Source organism: Zootermopsis nevadensis, unplaced genomic scaffold (genome assembly GCF_977971745.1).
Source record: "Zootermopsis nevadensis isolate Lab colony 2312 unplaced genomic scaffold, Znev_1.0 Znev_ptg000021l, whole genome shotgun sequence".
Classification (NCBI taxonomy): Eukaryota; Metazoa; Arthropoda; class Insecta; order Blattodea; family Termopsidae; genus Zootermopsis; species Zootermopsis nevadensis.
The window spans coordinates 571,848-591,913 of NW_028259153.1; the positions used below are offsets into that span (position 1 = coordinate 571,848).

At 38.8% G+C, this 20,066-nt stretch overlaps 1 protein-coding gene across 2 annotated transcripts in view; it reads right to left on the reverse strand.

Moving 5' to 3' along the window:
• The window catches only part of LOC147873084 (neuropeptide F-like), a 102,634-nt gene that overhangs the window by 72,219 nt on the left and 10,349 nt on the right, over window positions 1–20,066 (reverse strand). The window contains exon 2 of one of the 2 annotated variants that reach the window (XM_087352965.1): window positions 14,953–15,066. The exons of the other annotated variant lie outside the window; for it this stretch is intronic. The gene's annotated coding sequence lies outside the window, so the exon portion shown is untranslated. The remainder of the gene's footprint in view (window positions 1–14,952; window positions 15,067–20,066) is intronic. 2 annotated transcript variants of the gene reach the window in all.

Consider the following 20,066-nt stretch of genomic DNA (forward strand, 5'->3'; position numbering starts at 1 on the left):
GTTAAAATTTGCTGGATTAGTGTCTGAAGTTTCAAGCAATTTTGCCCTGATTACCTGGATGCTTTGTTCCGTAAACAGACTTTCACCGTTTTTACAGAATTTTGATGGTATTAAAATCTAGACATATTCATGAAGGATGCCAGGATTACTTTTATGGTAGAATGAAATGATTTCCCTTGCTTTCCCTACATTTATACTGAAATGTTGGTTTCCGCTGAAGTGTTTTACTGCAAACAGGAGAATGAAATTGTCACCAGGGGTAATAGAATCCAATTCGATTTGAAAAGAGGCATAGTCCTCTTATGCTCTAATACCTTTATCTCCACGCGAGCTAAACTATTTTACCCCCGTCCCTGAATCTAACTTGCACGCCAGCATCTAAGCAGCTTTCTACAATTCGTCGAGTTTATCGTTCACTTCCGGTATGATACTTAGTTGTAAAAATACTTGTCATGGCTTCTGCACGTGTGATTCGAATACATTCACATAAATTCTTTCCATCTCTCGAAAATTACGTAGTAAAAAAATTATCCAACTTCATGTTACCCTTTTTCGTTTTACAATCTTCTAGACTGATATCCGCTCTTAATTTTCTACAAGAAACACTACCTGACAGCAAAATGAAAGACTTGATATGCCTGATCACGTGGAAGAACTTCACGACGTCAAATATCCAACATGGCTCCACCCCGCTACTTTTATAAAATTTTGAGTCATGTTTCTTGAGTCTCAATACTGAAATTGGGGCTGGTCATTTAGACATCGAAAGGAATTTTTTTTAACTTCCAATGATTTATGAAGGTAAGTCTATAACGAAGAAGATCTTGCTCTCAAGTAACAGTCAGGAACTGTACGCATTTGTACTAAACATTTAGGTATTTAGAAATGTGTAAAGACCCAACTACTTGAAAGTTTCCAGTTCGAAAGCTTTTGTGACGTTTGTCTGCTAGGACGTAGTTCCATCTGTAATTCAGAATTTATTCTCTTCAATATAGTGTCGTGAGAAATGAATTTTTCAGTTTCTGCATTGAAAAATATGCGAGTTTTTTCCATTGGAAATCCGAAAAAATATGTACATACATTACAATATTAAATATTATAATAAATATTATTCTCTCCAGTAAAATATCTCGCCAGACCTCTGCGTTTTCTTGACACAAATTCAGCTTTATTTATTTTTATTTGTAGTGTTCTGTCTGACGACAGGTCCATATATTATGAACAGGATCCTTCCAACCTCTTCAGGTTGTCAGGGACCTGCTCATACATATATACATTCTTGGCAGAGATGATCAGAAGTGGTTTGCCATTGCCTTCTTCTGTGTGTGAGTGGAGTAATTGTTGGGATGCCACGGAGAAACCGGGGAAGCCCCCGGAGGAAAACTCCGTGATGCCTAGACCACGGCCTTGCCCAACACAAGTTATAAATTTGAGCACCACCGGGAATTGAACCCGGGACCCCAGGCTAACAAGGCTAGTGTTCTGACCGCTAGACCACCGTGGCGAACAAATTCAGCTACTGAATTATAAATAAAATAAGACGAAAGTCTTACAGATTAAACTGGGGATACAGAAAGAAGTTTCGTAGGTGGGAATGACAGGGTTACAGCATTCTCCTTCCTGATCCCTGGCATATGTATACAGCCCAAGTTAATGTCGCCTGTGAAGTTAAAAATATTCTTAGCGTTACTCAGAACTGAAAAGCAAACCGGCTAGAAGGTGGGTACATTGCCGGAATAATTAACTTGTAAACGAGGCGGGCCTCGGAAGTTGTTCACGACTTACGATAATTTAATATTCTTGTCTCCTTATAATTTCCAATTTATTGTTCGTCCTCACTAACAATTATGATGTTCAGCGTATGACTTGAATTTACGAAAATTAATTCTCGTCTTGTAACTAACAAGGCGGAGGAAAACAGCATCACCATCTGATTCACAATCATTTAATTGTCTTCGGAATGTACGTAACTAAAAAAAATTCTAAAACCAATAATAATAATAATAATAATAACACGAAGACGACGCGTGGCGACTGGCCGTCTCTTCCAGCGAGCGACCTGTCACGTCATCGTGGGACAGACCATCTGTGGGAGAGAATTAGAAGTGTAAGCCGGTTAAACCCCGTCGCTGCTGACGGCGTGCTCCAGCCCACCACGTGACGTGTCTCAACTGAGCACATAATTAATAAACAGGAATTAATTTCACTTCTACATCTCATCAAATGCAGCCAGAAACGTGCTCTTTTTGTTTGAATTAATATCATCATCGGAACGATTATCCTAACAGGTACCTGAGTATATTTATTATTTATTTAGTGTTCTGTCTGACGACAGGTTCATATGAACAGGATCCTCCCATCCTTCTCTCGGACTGGGACCTGTTCATATACGTTCTTGGCAGATGATCCAGAAGTGGTTTGCCATTGCCTTCTTCTGTGTGTGAATGGAGTAACTGTTGGGATGCCACGGAGGAAAACTCCGTGTTGCCTAGACCACGGCCTTGCCCAACACAAGTTATAAATTCGAACCCGAGACCCCAGGATTACAAGGCCAGCGTTCTAACCGCTAGACCACCTCATCTTATTTTTATTTAGTGTTCTGTCTGACGACAGGTCCATATGAACAGGATCCTTCCATCCTTTTCTCTTCTCGGACTGGGACCTGTTCATATACGTTCTTGGCAGATGATCCAGAAGTGGTTTGCCATTGCCTTCTTCTGTGTGTGAATGGAGTAATTGTTGGGATGCCACGGAGGAAAACTCCGTGTTGCCTAGACCACGGCCTTGCCCAACACAAGTTATAAATTCGAACCCGAGACCCCAGGATTACAAGGCCAGCGTTCTAACCGCTAGACCACCTCATCTTATTATTATTTAGTGTTCTGTCTGACGACAGGTCCATATGAACAGGATCCTTCCATCCTTTTCTCGGACTGGGACCTGTTCATATACGTTCTTGGCAGATGATCCAGAAGTGGTTTGCCATTGCCTTCTTCTGTGTGTGAATGGAGTAATTGTTGGGATGCCACGGAGGAAAACCCCGTGTTGCCTAGACCACGGCCTTGCCCAACACAAGTTATAAATTCGAACCCGAGACCCCAGGATTACAACGTAGGCAAATAAGATGCATTAATATCATCATCGGAACGATTATCCTAACAGGTACCTGAGTAAAAGCCTGAAAATTGAAATGTCAAATGCACGTGGTTGCATTACGCGTTCCTTACACAGAATAAATGCAGAAAGTTCTGACGATGACTGTCTGTCCGTATAAATCAATCTTGATGGATTTGGATATAATTTAGTATGGACGTCATGTCAATAAAGTACGCCATAAAATAGTACTATTTAATTTCCTATAATACCAACATGGCGGACGAATGCCGCGATCAACACCAGCGCCTCTTACAGTAGCTTAACAAATTAAAGTATTGTAATGGACAATATATAACCTTTACGGAAATTCGTTGTCTGATGTACAAAACAAAAGGAAATATAACAATTTGTTCAGTATTTGTTTCCTTGACCGCTGTGATATTTTTCTTGTTTCACAGCACGTAAATAATGCACTGGGAACTCATGATATTTGAATTTTTGGAAAGTAAGTATAATTTCCGATAAACGAGGTTATTTTTACGAGTAATTATGTTTTAAATTTACAGATTATTATACTTTCAACATTTATCGTAGGTAAACTCCGTCCATTTGTCAATTTTTAAAACAAAAATCACTTTTCCTTTATATCTGTGCTGTTCTATCAACAATCTGTTTCACGCAAAGAATTAAAGAAATTAGCATTTAGAAGGAATGCTCGTGGATTTTGATAATTTCTTTTTAAAAAAAGGCCAGTGCGAGAGTCAACGAGTGCGTCTTGTCTTGAAAAATACTTTCTTAAGTCTCCTTCTACCTATTTTTACTTTCACATGGAAGTTGCTGTTGATAAAGCTGGCAGATTTTAGAATTTACAGATTTGTTAACAGCATCCAAATATGAGTATACATGACGGAGGCGCTGTGTTGTTTCTCTCCTGTTTTGATACTCACTCAATCTATTCCCTCTGCACTGTACCAGAGATGACGTGTGTTTGAGAAATGTGATCCACATTAACACTGAACTTCGAGGCGCTCGACTTCATCCACTCTCATTCTTTGCAGCAGAACCACACTTCGACCGGATGACGTCATTTCGACGACTGCATTTAGATTGATAGGTTACATAATTCCGATGGCACTCAGCCAATTCCTTTTTCGTAATGAAACGAGTGTCGATTTTAAAAATTCATTCTGGCTCAAGAACTTTCGTCTGCAACAAAGATCAGCATTTGAACGTTCGACACGCGAACGAATTAGTTCACTGACAGGGCATATAATTTATGTAAATTGTAGTTTTCAACGTCAATCAAATGTGGATTATACAAGATGGACACGCCGCGTTACTCACAAATGTGGAGGTGACCACCTACACGACACACAACATGCATTCTTGCTTATTACACAACGCTGTATCTGACTTGCATTATTCTACAGTTTTATAGCACAGAATTACAGGATTATATATTCATAATGAATTGGAGTGGACGTGGGCATAATTTATGGCACAATATCGACATTTTCTTGGAGGGACTGAGGAAAACCACTCGAATTCTCGGCAGAAAAACTGGTCTTCCGGGCAAGATTTATCCTTTGGGACCTTTCGATTGTTAACCAGGTGAAGTAATTAATTATTCGACCATAATGGCCACGCCTCTGTTTAGTATTTTGTAAACTAACACAAAGAAATGTTCTAGAAATTTTGAGTTCTTCCGGAGGTGAATTTGCCTTCTGCGTTGTGACGTCATGTAGTCTTGTAGGTGGTTATCGAATTTTGTTTTTCTTACACATTCGGAGGGGGTACGAAAATTTGCTTGTCTTTTCAGAAGTCAGAGGCAATGATTCTGATTTGTAGGACCATTTTCCTAGGGCAGCAGGTGACGATTATGAGTCGCCCTAGCACCAAGTGTTGCCAACTGCTGCCATGTCTGCTCCGATGAAGGGAAATTTTGGTGGCAGTCAATGTCGACCGTACGGATTCCAAGAAGAATAATGATTTTTAATTCAGTTGACAGAGAGAGAGAGGTACTTAAGTTATTACTTTTAAGTTAACCTTCGTGTAGTCAATGTTATGTATCTTTCGTGAGCTTAATTAAAATATAAGCTCAGTTAAATTAAAGTCGACTTCTATTAACATTCTCGAAAGTAATCTTCGACTGAGTGGCTGGCAAAGTTCTCCGTAATATAGGAGAGCTTTGAAGTAAATGAAACAAGTTTTGCCAAAATAATTCAATTCAGATTTTGGCGAAGCATTTAACCGAACTGCTGCTTCGTATCGAGCACACATGGGGGGGGGGGGTCTGCACATCCGAATTACATTGCGTGAAGGGAATAGACGACTTGGGAGACCCAGGATAATATTAAAGTCGACCTGAGACAAAAGACGCATGAAAGCGAGCACTGGAATCATGCGATTAAAGACAGTGGACAGTGGCGGGCTATTGTGAAGACGGTGATGAACATTCGAAGTCCATAAAAGATAGATAATACATATATTGAGCAGCTAAGCGACAATTAGCTTCTCAAAAATACTGCTCGGCCCTGTGACGTTAGTTATTTCAGACAATTGTTTTGGTAAATAAAGTTACGTCTTTGCCAGAATGGCTGTGCACCTCGGTCCAGTATAAATCACGTCTTCTCAGATATTTCCCAAATATTATTTTGAAAACGAATCCTCTGTCCTCGCTTCGGTGGTTACCGACTCGCAAATATCATTCCGTATGACATAAATGGAGCCCTCTCTGGACAGGTAAACATCGTGCCTACGAAAACACATTCTCTGTTTGTGCCATATGGCAAACCTGCTCTTTCGCTGACACAAATTTGCCAGCCCTCGCACTTGTATTGATATTTACTCGGAGATACAGGCTTATCATTTAATCCGATTTTCACGTCGAAAAGCGGTCGGTGAAGGGGACGTTCTTGCGATTATAAATTGCTGAAGGTCTGTCACGTTCAACGTTATGTTCGCGGCGATTACCCTGATGATGGAGGCAGTAAGGACCTCTGAAACGTCGGTAAACTTCTACCAGGCTACAAGACGCGACAACCCAGAACACACCAATCTTCGGACTCACCGCCGCGTAAACCTACAAGTTGTTTTAACTAGGAGTTATGTGCGAACAGTAATTCAGTTTATGCCAAAACGCGTTATAAATCCGTGATTAACATTCCAGGATTCTAGACACTTCTTTAAAGATTGCAGCCTTTGAAAACAGGTATTTGATAGCCGAGTTCCTAAATCATAATTTGTGTAAGCAATTGATATTATTTACGAAGTAAATAATTTTTTAAGCATGCTTCTATTTAGGGAATAGAATTGTCCCTCTAAATTTATACTCGAACGTCGAAACTTTAAATCAGAATACCAACGAACAACAAATGACGGGAAAATAAAATATATTATTCGTCTCCCTCGCATTTCCAGCCTTGCCAACAAAACGTGAATAATACATTGATAGTGCAAATTATAACGCTGACCCTGTCCTGGGCCAACAAACTCCAGTCTCCTTCAACTCCTATCTCCCATTGATCCCGCCTGAGATTATCCTCCCATCTACGTCTAGGTCTCCCCAGAGGTCTCTTCCCCTCAGTCTTCCCAAATAGTGGACCCAACCAACCAGATGGCTTACGGAACCCGAAGGTTCATCACCGAACTAACAAAAGCCCTCCACCGGACCCTGTCCTGGGCCAACAAAATCCAGTCTCCTTCAACTCCTATCTCCCATGGATCCCGCTTAATATTATCCTCCCATCTACGTCTAGGTCTCCCCAGAGGTCTTTTCCCCCTCAGGCTTCCCACCCGATACCTGGTACACACCTCTTGTCCCATCCATGCGCGCTACATGCATCGCCCATCTCATAAGCTCATCATTATGCAGTTTTCTCCACGCCCCATCGTCTTCTCTCCTAGGCCCAAATATCCTCCTCAACACCCGATTCTCAAACACCTGCAATCTGTGTTCCTCCCTCTGAGTGAGAGACCATGTTTCGCACCCATACAAAACAACAGGCAGAATTATTGTTTTGTATATTTTAATTTTCAGGTTCTTAGAAATCAGACGGGATGACAAAATATTTTGAACTGAGAAGTAGTAGGCATTTCCGGAATTTAATCTCCTCCTAACTTCCTCGTGAGTGTCATTTCGATTTGTTAAAACGGAAAACGCACCAAATAAATAAGAGACCTCGAAAGAAACAGTAGTTGACGTAAGACGAGGATAAGAAAATCATTCAGTAAGTAGACGGACTGCTTCAAACCTTCGTTTGTTGCACGTCGAAGCTCCAAATTCACTTGCTCCTTGTCATGATGTTCTTTTATTATTAATGACGCTTGGCATTAAGTTGGCTTTAACACAACGAACCGACGCTGATACCCGCTCAATTGTACAGAATCCCACCATAATTACGCATTCCTTCGAAGCTTATTTGTTAATCTCAATAGTTGATTAAATTGATGACTTGTTTACCTCCCTAAATGCGAAGTTACGGGAGCACGAAACAACAATGTTTGCGTCTGATTGGCTGTTCGACAATGGGGTGGGAAACCCCCCCTTTGGCGAACACCTCATTAGCACGGCATTTCGTGCTCGCTGGACCGGCAAATCCAACTGCACCGCGGCCTCGTTCCCTCTCGAATTTGTCGATGATGGGACAAAGCTGTTCCAGTCCCCCCCCCCCTCCAACCCCAACCTTTGTTTCCCAACAGAAAAAGTTATTTCATATAGGCGTCGAAAAACAGCCAATTTGTTGTGTCGCGTGAAGTCGCTGGACCAGGGGCTAGACAAATTCGCTACAAACAAGCTACTTAAGCCAGAACCAAAACTGAGAAAACCAAAAGTCGAAAATCCTTAATCTGGTTCGAAGTCTTCGAGGTCATAAGTCATAAATCGTTCGTCCTCTTAAGATAAAAGTGTAATTAGTAACGTGGCGTAAAAATTCTGCAACGGAGAAAGTATTCAGAGAAGTTCCAGCCTACGTGGTCTTAAAGAGGGAGTGCTGGAAGACAACCACGGACAGATGTGGGACCCGGCTGGCTCCATTCATCTCGGAGGCCCAACACACGTCAGAGGCAAGACGGACAAAGCGTGCAGCTGAACACTGAACGTCACGCCTGGGGACCGTCTATCTTTGCTGTGATTTCTCGTGATTTTCTCAGCCCCTAACTCGAATTAGGCCACGACCACTTCCTTTCCAATTTATTATTCACTATGATCCTGTCATTCGAAGCGACGTTAAATGAATCATAAATTCATAAATACATCCGTTCACGCTGTGGCATTTGGGCGTGAATGTATCTTGGCGCTTGCCTCTAGAGGTGCATAAATGTCCGTAAGCATTTTAAATTGGTTTAAAATAAATTCGTAATTGAAAATCAAGTGATTATGTCCTCAAGACAATGCTAAATCACTATTTTGATCTACTGGTCACTGACGTATCTGTGAATGAACACACATAGTAATAATAACAATAATAATTAAATTAATTTATTAAATAATAATTCTAATTTGTATCTTATATGCGTCATGTTCGTGTTTGATTAAATATATTTATTTTGTACAGTCTATACACAAACGTTTGAAGTTTATTGGTGTTGTAAAAAATTATATAATATTAAAACATTTTATTGTGTAAAATATTATATTAGCGCTCTTAATCGTAAATACTCATTCCAAGAAAATAATTAAACATTAATTCCACAGATAAATATAACGTCTGACTACAATAAGCAACTTACCATGAAAATGGAACGCTACAAACAGAACTATGGATCATTATAATATATTGCATCAAATATCTAATAGTTTTTAAAATATTTTAAATTGATAAAAACCTCAAGACGACGGTATTACCCGTCGAAACATGTCGTTTTAATAAAAGCCCTAAAAAAATATAATGTAAAATCGTATTTACGATTAAGAGCGCTAATATAATATTTTACACAATAAAATGTTTTAATATTATATAATTTTTACAACACCAATAAACTTCAAACGTTTGTGTATAGACTGTACAAAATAAATATATTTAATAATTCTAATGTCACTCAAAAATATTTGGCCAACATCTCGGGCGAATTCGACGTTAGGGGACTTCATAAAACGCCATTCTAGGTACATCGTACATCATTCGAAAGACGCTGAAATGAAATACATAATAATGCCTTTTACACGAAATCTCTTTAATGCATGTAAGTAAAATGTATTTCGGAAATAGCTGTTTCACTATGTACCTCAGGGGCAAGGCTTGTTTCTGAATAAATGGAATAATAATAATAACAATAATGCGAAGAGTGCAACGTAAAATTAAGAAAAGAATATCAGACGTCAAGACAAACAGCACGAATTATTATCTACTGTGCCGGACGACGCACGCAATTACGGTAGCCGATGTCACCATGGGACTTCTAAGGAAATACGAATTTGGTATGAGAATGGCGAGGAACAAAAGAATTCTGAACTGCGCTCCATAGCTCATGCGGATGTATCCTGTTTTTGGATTGGACTGTACCCTGTCGAAGTAGACTGCAACGTTTCGAGGATCCTTAATTTTTCTATCTTCAAGGACAAAAGGTATTTTATAATCACTTTGCTTTGGGGCTGGAGACAGCATGGATCTTCTGCGGTCCAGTTCTTGACCTACAAGAACGCTCAATGATAGGACAAGGAGTATCTGGGTCTCCCGAGTGGGAGAATTTGATTTGTGCCAAGATAACACACCATTTCATCGAGAATGTCTTCCGATATCAACATGTAGTGGAGGAAACGCACTGTAGAGAAGATTTTGGAGATCTAGGGGTTGGTTATTAAGCGTTGCTCTCTCAAATCGAGGTCTTGACTGGTCGCGCAAGAAGACTAACCCAAGAAAGTCAGATTTACAATTTGTTGTCAAAGTTTTTTGTCTCGCAGTTCTACTTATTCTCAACTTTTAACCACATTCCACAACCTTTCAACAAGTGCTGACACCCATCTTTAATTCAAGATGAATGTAATTAGAGAATACTTTTTTTAAATCTGCGCCTTTATAATTTCTCGGATGTTGTTTTTCGGTGATTTTTCACACGTTAGAACGACAGATTATCACTTTAAATTCTCTGTTTCCTTGTCATTTCACTGTGAATACATTTTCCTCCCCTCGATGTCAATAAATGTTGATAAAATTATATGCTAAAACTTTTTTACTCCTCAACGACGCACCGCAACACATGAAACTAGGATACAAATTCACCGAGACTTGCCAAGGTGAGCAAGAAACGTCTTTTTAAAAAATCACACGATCATTTTGACATATTTCACATATCTATCGCGTTAACTAATTTGAGACGATTTAACACATAATTTTATCATAATTTCTACTGCCATCACCAATTTAAATTCTTATTCCGAGACAGTAAACATTTAAATACGTGTGCAGTACATAGAATATCATTCTGAAACAACTGACTGTCGGTAGAGTTCCTAACTTCCAAAGAAGGGAGAGTTGGAACATGGTATTGGAGCCCGTGTCAGGTCGCGAGACACCGTTTACCAAACATTTTCGACAAATATATGTTACTCGGTATTGAAACCCAGTGCCGCGTGTTTACATAAGTGACAAATCCAGCCTCTGTAACAGATGTGTCGGTTTTCAGTTCGTCTCGGAGCGGACTCAACACTAATAACACGGATCTGTTGCGAGCGAAGCCACGGATGCAATAAGCTATTAATTGAAACCATAACTACGGGCGAGGCATTTACGAAGCGAGGACATTCTACGACTACGACAACGCAAATTTAGATTCCTGGAATCACTCATTCCTCTCCGGTCAAATTCAAGTATGAACAGTAAGGTTGGGTAGAGAACATTTTTTTTTAAAACTAATTCATGTACACTCTGTTCAAAACGAAAAACTACAACTCGCAATGTTTTAAGCAGCAAACCGGAAGTTCCGGTCATTCACAATCTCCTTGTATTTGTCCCGTCTGGGCTATTCTGTACCTTCCATTAATTAAAGCTATTTATGAAAAGACATCTATTCATGAGATGGTAAAGTTGCGTCATATTGTGATATAATAAATATATATTGTTTAAATCTTGTCCGTCTAATCACAATAAATTCTTATTAAATATTAAAATATTACAATAATTTAACATTTAAAATATTTAAAATATTAAATTTTGTTCTTTATCGAAATATTAGATTCACATTAGACCATCATTTTTTTATTGTGATTAGACGGACAAGATTTAAACAATATATAGAAAGGACATCTGTTAAACAAAGACGCACAATATGTATTTCCATAATTTTAAAAAAAACATGAATTCACGTTGTGACATTTCTCGACTCCCCCGAAGGCAAAACATAGGTTAATGCTACATACCGCGTTTGGTTACCCATAGTAGAGCAGTGGAGACCTAGCGTTGTTACGAAGTTTACATTCGCAAAACGAAAATATTTTCTTAATGTGAGTGCCGTATTCGCACAAAATAATCTTATTAATTAAAAATATGTTCTTGTGATATTTAAATACACGAGTCTCAAAGTTTCCGTGTGGATCTCATACCAAGAGCAAATGGGAATGGATTCACGAAATATGCGGATTGTGACGATCCAAACTGTTGTTTGTCTGTGGCGTACACACGTCGCCCAAAAACTGATTGCAAACGAGCTAAAACGTTTCGCCAGTACGTATCATCATTCACATTACAACGACGCCTTCTTCTGAGGTCGCTTTGGTGCGAACTCAACTACCTAACACTGTGACCAACAAAACAAAATTAAAATGTTCAATCATTTTTCTTCGTCAAGCTTGGATTAAGGCATTAATTTAGCACAAATTATCTTTAAGAATGCAAAGCTGACAACTCTAAAGGAACACAGATTTAATATTTATTATCAATAGATGTCAGGTTTCATATGAACGTCCGTGTCCTTGAAAGGTAACAGAGATAATTTCGCAAATTCGTCCTTTAAACTCCATTCTGTCACGTTTCAAGGTCACTGTTCCCACGAGCCCATCTTGGCCAGGATTCACAACTACGACAATTCCAAATTTCGACTCCATCGGGGGCAAGATGACGATACTTCACCAGAACTGTATCACCTCTTCGACTTTGGTTAAGTTTACCTTCTATGTAGACTTATGCTGGATTTATGTAATCCAATCTTTAGCTTAGTAATATTTACGAGAATAATTTTTAGGTAAATAAATTATGGTGTTCAGGGCATTATTTCATTAAAGTTCTCACGATATTTTTTTCAAACTAACAACAAATCACTTGATTGACAACTAAAGCGTGTGGATTACTGAGTAACGCGTGCATCGTTCAATTATGTTGCCACAATTCTTTCCAGTTTTCCATCGCCAGTACTCTCAACCCTTGGCATCGACGTCAGACCAGCCTTGTCATTTCACTTATGTGACACCGCACATGTTAATCTCAGCGACATTAATCATTTGTCGACTGAAATCCGAGGCATGGAATAGAACAGGTGAGGTACAGCTGACGAGAGATATAGGTCAACACAAACGGCGTCCTTTTCAAATTGACAAAAAAAAATATGGACCCCAGTCGATATGGAAATTCAGATAGACATCGCTAAAGTGAAATGATTTATTGAAGTCCATTTCTCTCATACCACCGAACACAAATAGTTTTTGCGGTCCACAGCTCCAGTGCATCTAAAATGTGTTCAATCTTACTTCAGTCCTGATCTAACAAAATACACGAGATTGGCGATGGATTCTTGCCTCTCAGGCTACAACAGACCTAAATCAATAATCTCTGGTTTCAATACCCACATATTGATATGATCTTTACATGTTTTGAAGATCTGGATACAGGACAATTTTACAGCATCCTTATACGTTTTTCCACTGTCAAAAATTATTACGATGATTTTAAAAATTAAAATGATTATTTAGAAGAATTATAGTTTTCTCCCACAAAAAAAACACTTAGTTGTCGGGTCTTAGAGATTGGCACTGATTTTGAAAAATAGTGAAAAAATTATTACACTAATTGTTTAACAATACTGTAGAGAAGTTTCGACAAAAAATTACAAATTTTCGTTAACAATTGAGACCAAATGACAAATTTCAAAAGGACGATATTTTACAAACTTTTAAAAGTTATCGACATTCAATTTTATTGGGCAACGGATGTAAGGACGAGAGAGTGTTTCGGTAAAGAAATATCGAAAGAATTGTTTTAAAACGAAGAAGAGTTTGTCAAAAGTTTGGATTAAATGTGGGTTAACGAGGACCATGCAGCTTCTACATCTTGGGTAGATACATCAGTGCCCTCATGAGAAAATATTTTTTTTTCAGTCCCATCAATTGGACTCAAAAATTACATCGGAGAAGGTAACGGACATAGGTAGCAACTACATCTTTTCGAGGGCGGAAATCAAATGTTTTGACTGAAAAAGGACTGGAATTATTCCAGAAATAGACTGAAATATGTTTGCCTAAATTTGAACTATTAGTGTCATAGTGTTGGGGAATGCCCCAAGTCACATCGATAAGTTCGATCGACCTCTACATAAAACGTGGCGAAATGATGATGAAGATCTTTAAAACAAAGGATGCCATGCCTCTTAACGAGATGTAAGTTATGGATGTTTTCTCTTCCGACGTATTGTTCATATTCTAAGAAGGTAACAGTGCTTTTTCATCAGAATACAAGTGTGTATGAACTTTCGATAATAACAGAGCACGAGCTCTGGGTAATTTATTCCTCGCATTTTATTATTATTAAGTGTTCTGTCTTACGACAGGTCCATTGCTCTGCCCAAACAGAGCTCTCCAGTTGTCCCTATTCTCGGGTTCTCGCTTTAATTCCTGGAACGTCATCTTCTTTCCTTGTTTAAGGTCGTCGGTTAGCTGTATCAATCTTCTTCCCAGTCCTCGCTTTCCTTCAACCTGGCCTTCGGTGATATCACTCAGTAATCCATTCCTTCTCATAATATGTCCCAGCCAGTTAGCTTTCCTTCGTGTAATGTTTGCTCGTTGACTCTCCTCAATACTTCTTCGTTGGTCACTCGATCCGTCCACCTGATCTTCTCTATTCTTCTCCAACACCACATTTCAAAACTCTCCAGGTATTTCTGTTCCTTCTTCCTGAGTGTCCAAGTCTCTGCTCCATACGTAACACTTCACTAGTTTCTTCATTCCTCGCATATTACAAGTTAATTTGTTCGATAAAATTATGTTTAAGGATTGTGTAAGGAGCATTTATAGACAAGAATGGGGTGCTTCTGATATTTTATTTTGAAGACTACAACGTATTGAAACGGAGTATGTCACAAGAGGTTGAGGATCTGCGATTTGATTGTTCACGGATGGATGGTGAACCTTCAGATATTAATTTAGTACCTGAATAACTGAACTTTATGCAAGGAAAGTGCACATTTCTGGTCTTCTCGTTTGTCCTTTTATTGCGTGTGGAACGAACGTCTATTCTCTGATCGGGATTTTGGTAAGTGATATACCTTATTGTTCATTATATTTCTGAACTAAGGAGCGGTCAAACTCTTCTAACGTCGCGGATTAAAATAAAAATCGAAAAGTCACTGACGATATTCGTAAACGGGTAATTTAGCGGGTACAGTAACTGGACTACGGGGTAAACGAGGCGGTTCGGTTCCCGGTAAGGGTAAAAAGTTGTCTTTGTTTCGCGTCGAGAACACAGGATGCTTAGGTGAGATTTTGTCGCCTAACTCAACTCACCATACGTTTTGATGGCTTACTGCTTAATTAGTACCAGGAGAATTGGATGTTTTATATACGCGACGATAATTGAATGAAACTCTCCCTGAATTTGTAAGGAGAACAGAGAAACAACGATTATCAGACGTGCTGTTACATCAGAGACTTACCTACAACTTCCAGTCGAGGCAGAAATCCGTGGGAATGAACACAAGGCCTGTGGTTCCTGCTGCCATCTTCAGGATATGGATATATGTCAGACGGATGGGGCATGTAATTATTACCTGTGGGAGAAATGAGAAATATATTCAACATTTCGATGTGAAATCCTGAAATTAAGGCACAATTACTGATACTAAAGTGAATACATAAATATTAAAAGTGCACCTTCTAAAATTTTGCGTTTTACGTGAGAGAATCAACAGGTCTGAGAAGGGAAAATACCTTCGACAGTCTCCGTGTGATCGTAAACATGGCTGATTTCCGATTGGTTTGAAATGTCACTTAAATTTAATTGATTAATTTGTCATTTCTTTAGTAATATCTGCTTAATTGTTTAAACCGCCTAAGATAAATCTATATTTGTTCATGACATTGTGTTTTATTAATTTGTAACTAATATTTATTCGCTACTTCGTGTTATTCTGTGTTTGTGTTCCTGTGTCCTTGGTCCATCTGCAATTACGTACACGCACTACAGGGGGGGGGGGGTGAGGGGAAATAAACTATAGTCCACCTGACAGCGATAGTAGCGCCTATTGTTTCAAAGGAGAGAAAACTTGACTGTCTTCTATTTTTTGAAATTGCTGACTTGTTAATTTACTTTTGTCAAAAATTAGGTTAATGTTCCGTTGCATGCTGATTGTCACGAAGAAGACGTTATATTTTTACGAAACTTGATATTTTATAGATTTTAAAACTCTGCATACCGCGTAGTGTATTAGAATATAAAATAAGCAAACAAACAAACTATTAACACTATAAAAAAGACACTAATGCCATACCTGTTTCAACCTCAAGAGGTCTTCATCAGTGGGAACAGGGAAATTAATTCATTTAATAAAATGGTTTAAATTTGGACTAAAATGGTTTAAATTTGGACTAACAGTGGTTTAAATTTGGACTAAAAGTGGTTTAGATTTGGACTAAAAATGGTTTAAATTTGGTCTAAATATGGTTTAGAAAACAAATCATGAAGTGGAGTTATTTTACAAAAGCATATCAAGCAAACACTACACTAGATGTTGTTTCACAGGAGTTGAACTCTGCACTAGTGTCTTTTTTATAGTGTTAATAGTTTGTTTGTTTGCTTATTTTATGTTTTATAGATGTCAGTAAAATCTAATTTATTAAAGCCTTCGGGATCTGTCTTCATTATTGTATTGAAGATCTTGGTCAATGGAACATTTCGTGACATCTTTGTCGGATTTTATCTAATACATTTTTTTTAAGCCAATCAGCAGCAGAAGAAATCACTGGGCGTTATCTTATTCTTACGGTCGGAGGATCCGTGGATTCTGACGTACTTTCAACTTCATCTCAGACTTCTGAAGGACGCAGTCTCTTCCTAGCGACGCACCCTTTTTGGAAAGTTTCTTAGGAATTCGAGTACAGAACAATTAAATTACACTACATTAAGGTCATCATTAATTCAGCCGTCAGCATTTCATACACAACTTTTTTTTTGTAGTGTTCTGTGTGACGACAGGTCCATATGAACAGGATCCTTCCATCCTTTTCTCGGACTGGGACCTGTTCATATACGTTCTTGGCAGATGATCCAGAAGTGGTTTGCCATTGCCTTCTTCTGTGTGTGAATGGAGTAATTGTTGGGATGCCACGGAGGAAAACTCCGTGTTGCCTAGACCACGGCCTTGCCCAACACAAGTTATAAATTCGGGCACCGAACCCGAGACCCCAGGATTACAAGGCCATCCTTCTAACCGCTTCTTTAAAGATATTACTGTGGATTCAAGCATCCACAGGGACCCTAAACTTCGCCCGATTTATCCTACACCTGAAGGTCCTCCGGATAACCTGAATCAATCCCTCAACCAACATCGACGTAAACGAGAGGATGGCAACCATAAACGCCATCTATGAGGTCGATCAATAAGAGATCGCTCAGAGTCAAGGCTGAGGTTTGGATTTTATTACTTCGGTCCTGAATTCTCTAAGAAAATGTACATGCCAAGGAAACCGCCTGTGAGGATCGCAGACAGACATTCTCGGATTCAGACAGCTGGAACTTACACACTCAAGAAATTGGAAACTTCTCGAAACTCAATTCTTTGACAGGGCACTGCAGTGGTTCATCGCCGAGGAGAGGTCGGACCAATTGAATTCATGCTAACCCCCAACCTCTTAATTTAGCCTTGGGAGTCGTAATCAGTAATTTTTACTTGAATTCAAATTATTGCGTCCGTCTGGAAACAAGCTGGGAAAAAATAACCAGTTTTGTTACAAAATTGACGTTTTAGCAAGAGAAAAAGAAGTTGTTATATTTTTCAAAGTAGCAACTTGTTTCCGACGAAGACACATTTGGAACCAGTGGACCGCGATTCAACGCCAAATTTTCTGTCATAAAACCAAACAAGTAATTTGATCTCTCGCGGACACGCGTGTTTAAGGAACGGAAGCACAGTGAGTATGTTCATCGCTTGTGTTTCGTAATAATTAGATTGAACTTCAATCAATAAATCCAAACACAAATAACAGGGTTGGCCGTGACCAGATTCACGGCGTCAATTCGTACACATTCCATCCTCTGCAATTGCTCCGTCCGATTCGACGCATTCCGCCAAAACCTCTCGTCTATCGACATACCCCACCTTTCATTTTCAAAATTGAGTGTCCAACGAGGCACAACATTACAACACGAATGTAAACGGATTTAAATGAAGCCCATATAACTTAGGACCACACGCGGTTATAAGTGATAATCCAACTTGAGGCGTGAATAGAGAAAAATTCAGTTACAGGAACTTCGGATTCCATAAAAGACCTTAAATTTATTCACCAAGTTCTCATACGGGCGAAGGTGTTGAGTGCAGTGTTCAACGGTACCAAAACCTCCGACTCCTTCATGAAAGCTCAATATTTATTAATAACGGTAAACTTACTAAAATGGTGATTTGCATCATAAGAGATTTCATCACCACCACGAGAATCATCAGCCTAATTTATATATTTGTTTAAATCTTGTCAGTCAAATCACAATAAAATTCCTATTAAATATTAAAATATTACTAAAATTAACATTTAAATATTTAAAATGATGTTACAATTAAAAAATTATATTTAAGTTTATATAATTTTATACACCTGAAGATGGTTCTTTTAGAAGTGAAACATGTCGTGTAAAAAAGTGATGTTCTAATGTAAATCGAATATTTCGATAAAGAACATCATTTAATATATTTTAAATATTTAAATGTTAATTTTAGTAATATTTTAATATTTAATAGGAATTTTATTGTGATTTGACTGACAAGATTTAAACAAATATATATTTATCACAATATGACGCAACTGTATCATCTAATTTATAGACTTGTAACCCATATTTAAATATACATCTAATGGTTATTGCAGAAATCGGTTGATTTGTAGACAGTTCGTATTCTTAAGATACCGGAGCCAAAGTTTCAAAGCATTATTTGTAGCAAAGACCTCCGAACCTCTACTGGCTTAGTCATCAAGACAAAAGAACAAATAATATATCTTCTTATTTACAGCGAAGTATCCACGCTCGATAATTCACGCAACCCAATCCTGACGCACATTCTGGCTGTCAAATAATAAACTACATTCAAAACAAGGAAACAAAAGACGATGTTGAATTACGTACGAGAAATGTCCATGGCTTCCAGCCTGCATTCATGTATGATGCAACCCGGTAAACAGTTTCTACAGCGACGTTTGTATACGTTCCCCTTCGAGATCCCACCAAAGATCGATATCCGATGACGATAGATACGCGGATAGATTTTCGATTAATAATGCGACCACGATTTCTGCGTTACAGAAACGTTCGCTAAAAGATACTGTCGATTTGTTTTTGGCACAGAAGAATCGATAAATGTATCTCGAAACTCATTCCGACGAATTGATTAAGAACGAGGTGCGAGGTATCGATAGTGATCTTGCGAAAAAGATTTCCGCTATCGAAAGAGAACTGAGAGCGGGTTACGACATGACCTGACCTGCGAGGGCACTTGTCCATTCACAGCGATATTGTGCGATATTAATCGAATCGAACTGTATTGAATTTCAAACATCAATAAATATTTTAATGTGGGTTTCCCTGACTGATCCCGTGTAGGTTATGTTTTATTTTAAATTATGAATCCGAAACTAGACGCGTGGGAGATTTCGAGGTTACTCAACCTCGACAGTTCACCAAGCATCATAAAATAACCTAATAAATTTATTTTCATTCGTAGATGTATGGCAGATATTTGATATAGCCACGGGCGTAGGAGTGACACACGAGGGCCGGCCCGACATTGGCCTCCCGAGCACCGATTCCACGGACGACAGATGTGTGGGGCGACGTAACCCCTTGCTACACAGCAACAGTGGTACATGTACCACACGCCCACTCCTCGGTTCGTCAGCTTAGTATCACGCATAATTTCTTTCGGAATTCAGGGATTTTAAGGTGGCAAATCATTGCCTTATAAAAGGAGAGACATTTGTCCCTTAATGGAAAAAGTTATAAGGCAAATATCGAGAGGAGCCATGTTAATCAATCTTTTATCTGAGCTTAAACTTGTAAATGCATGTATAATTACCAGTTTCAGTGGCATGTAAGGATTTAGAAACAGATGTCTCTCGTTTAACGGCGACTTCTGAACTGAACTGATTTCGACGCTGACTGTGAATGTTGACTTAAAAGACCACCTAAAATAAACAACCGGTAAACGTAGGTCGTTACATCCGGTCCCACATGGTCGCTGTAGGAGACGTCGTCACGCCTTGCTCGATTATTAATGAAATTGCTGTCATTTTCCTAGAATTATGACGTCATCCACATGCCATTTTGTTTGCCTATTGCAATACTAACCCCTACACAGCGATGCTCAGGATTGGTACTTATTAGCCTACTGAGAAGTGACTTTTAACCTGTCGACTGTAAATTGTGTACGTCTAAACATGAACAGGGAAACTTAAAAGGATTTTACCAATTTCAGGTGCTATAGATCAGTTACCGTCAGTAGTGCCAACTGTCCTTCCCCCGAGCCAGATGATTTCACTCATCGCCCTGATGATGGAAGCAGCA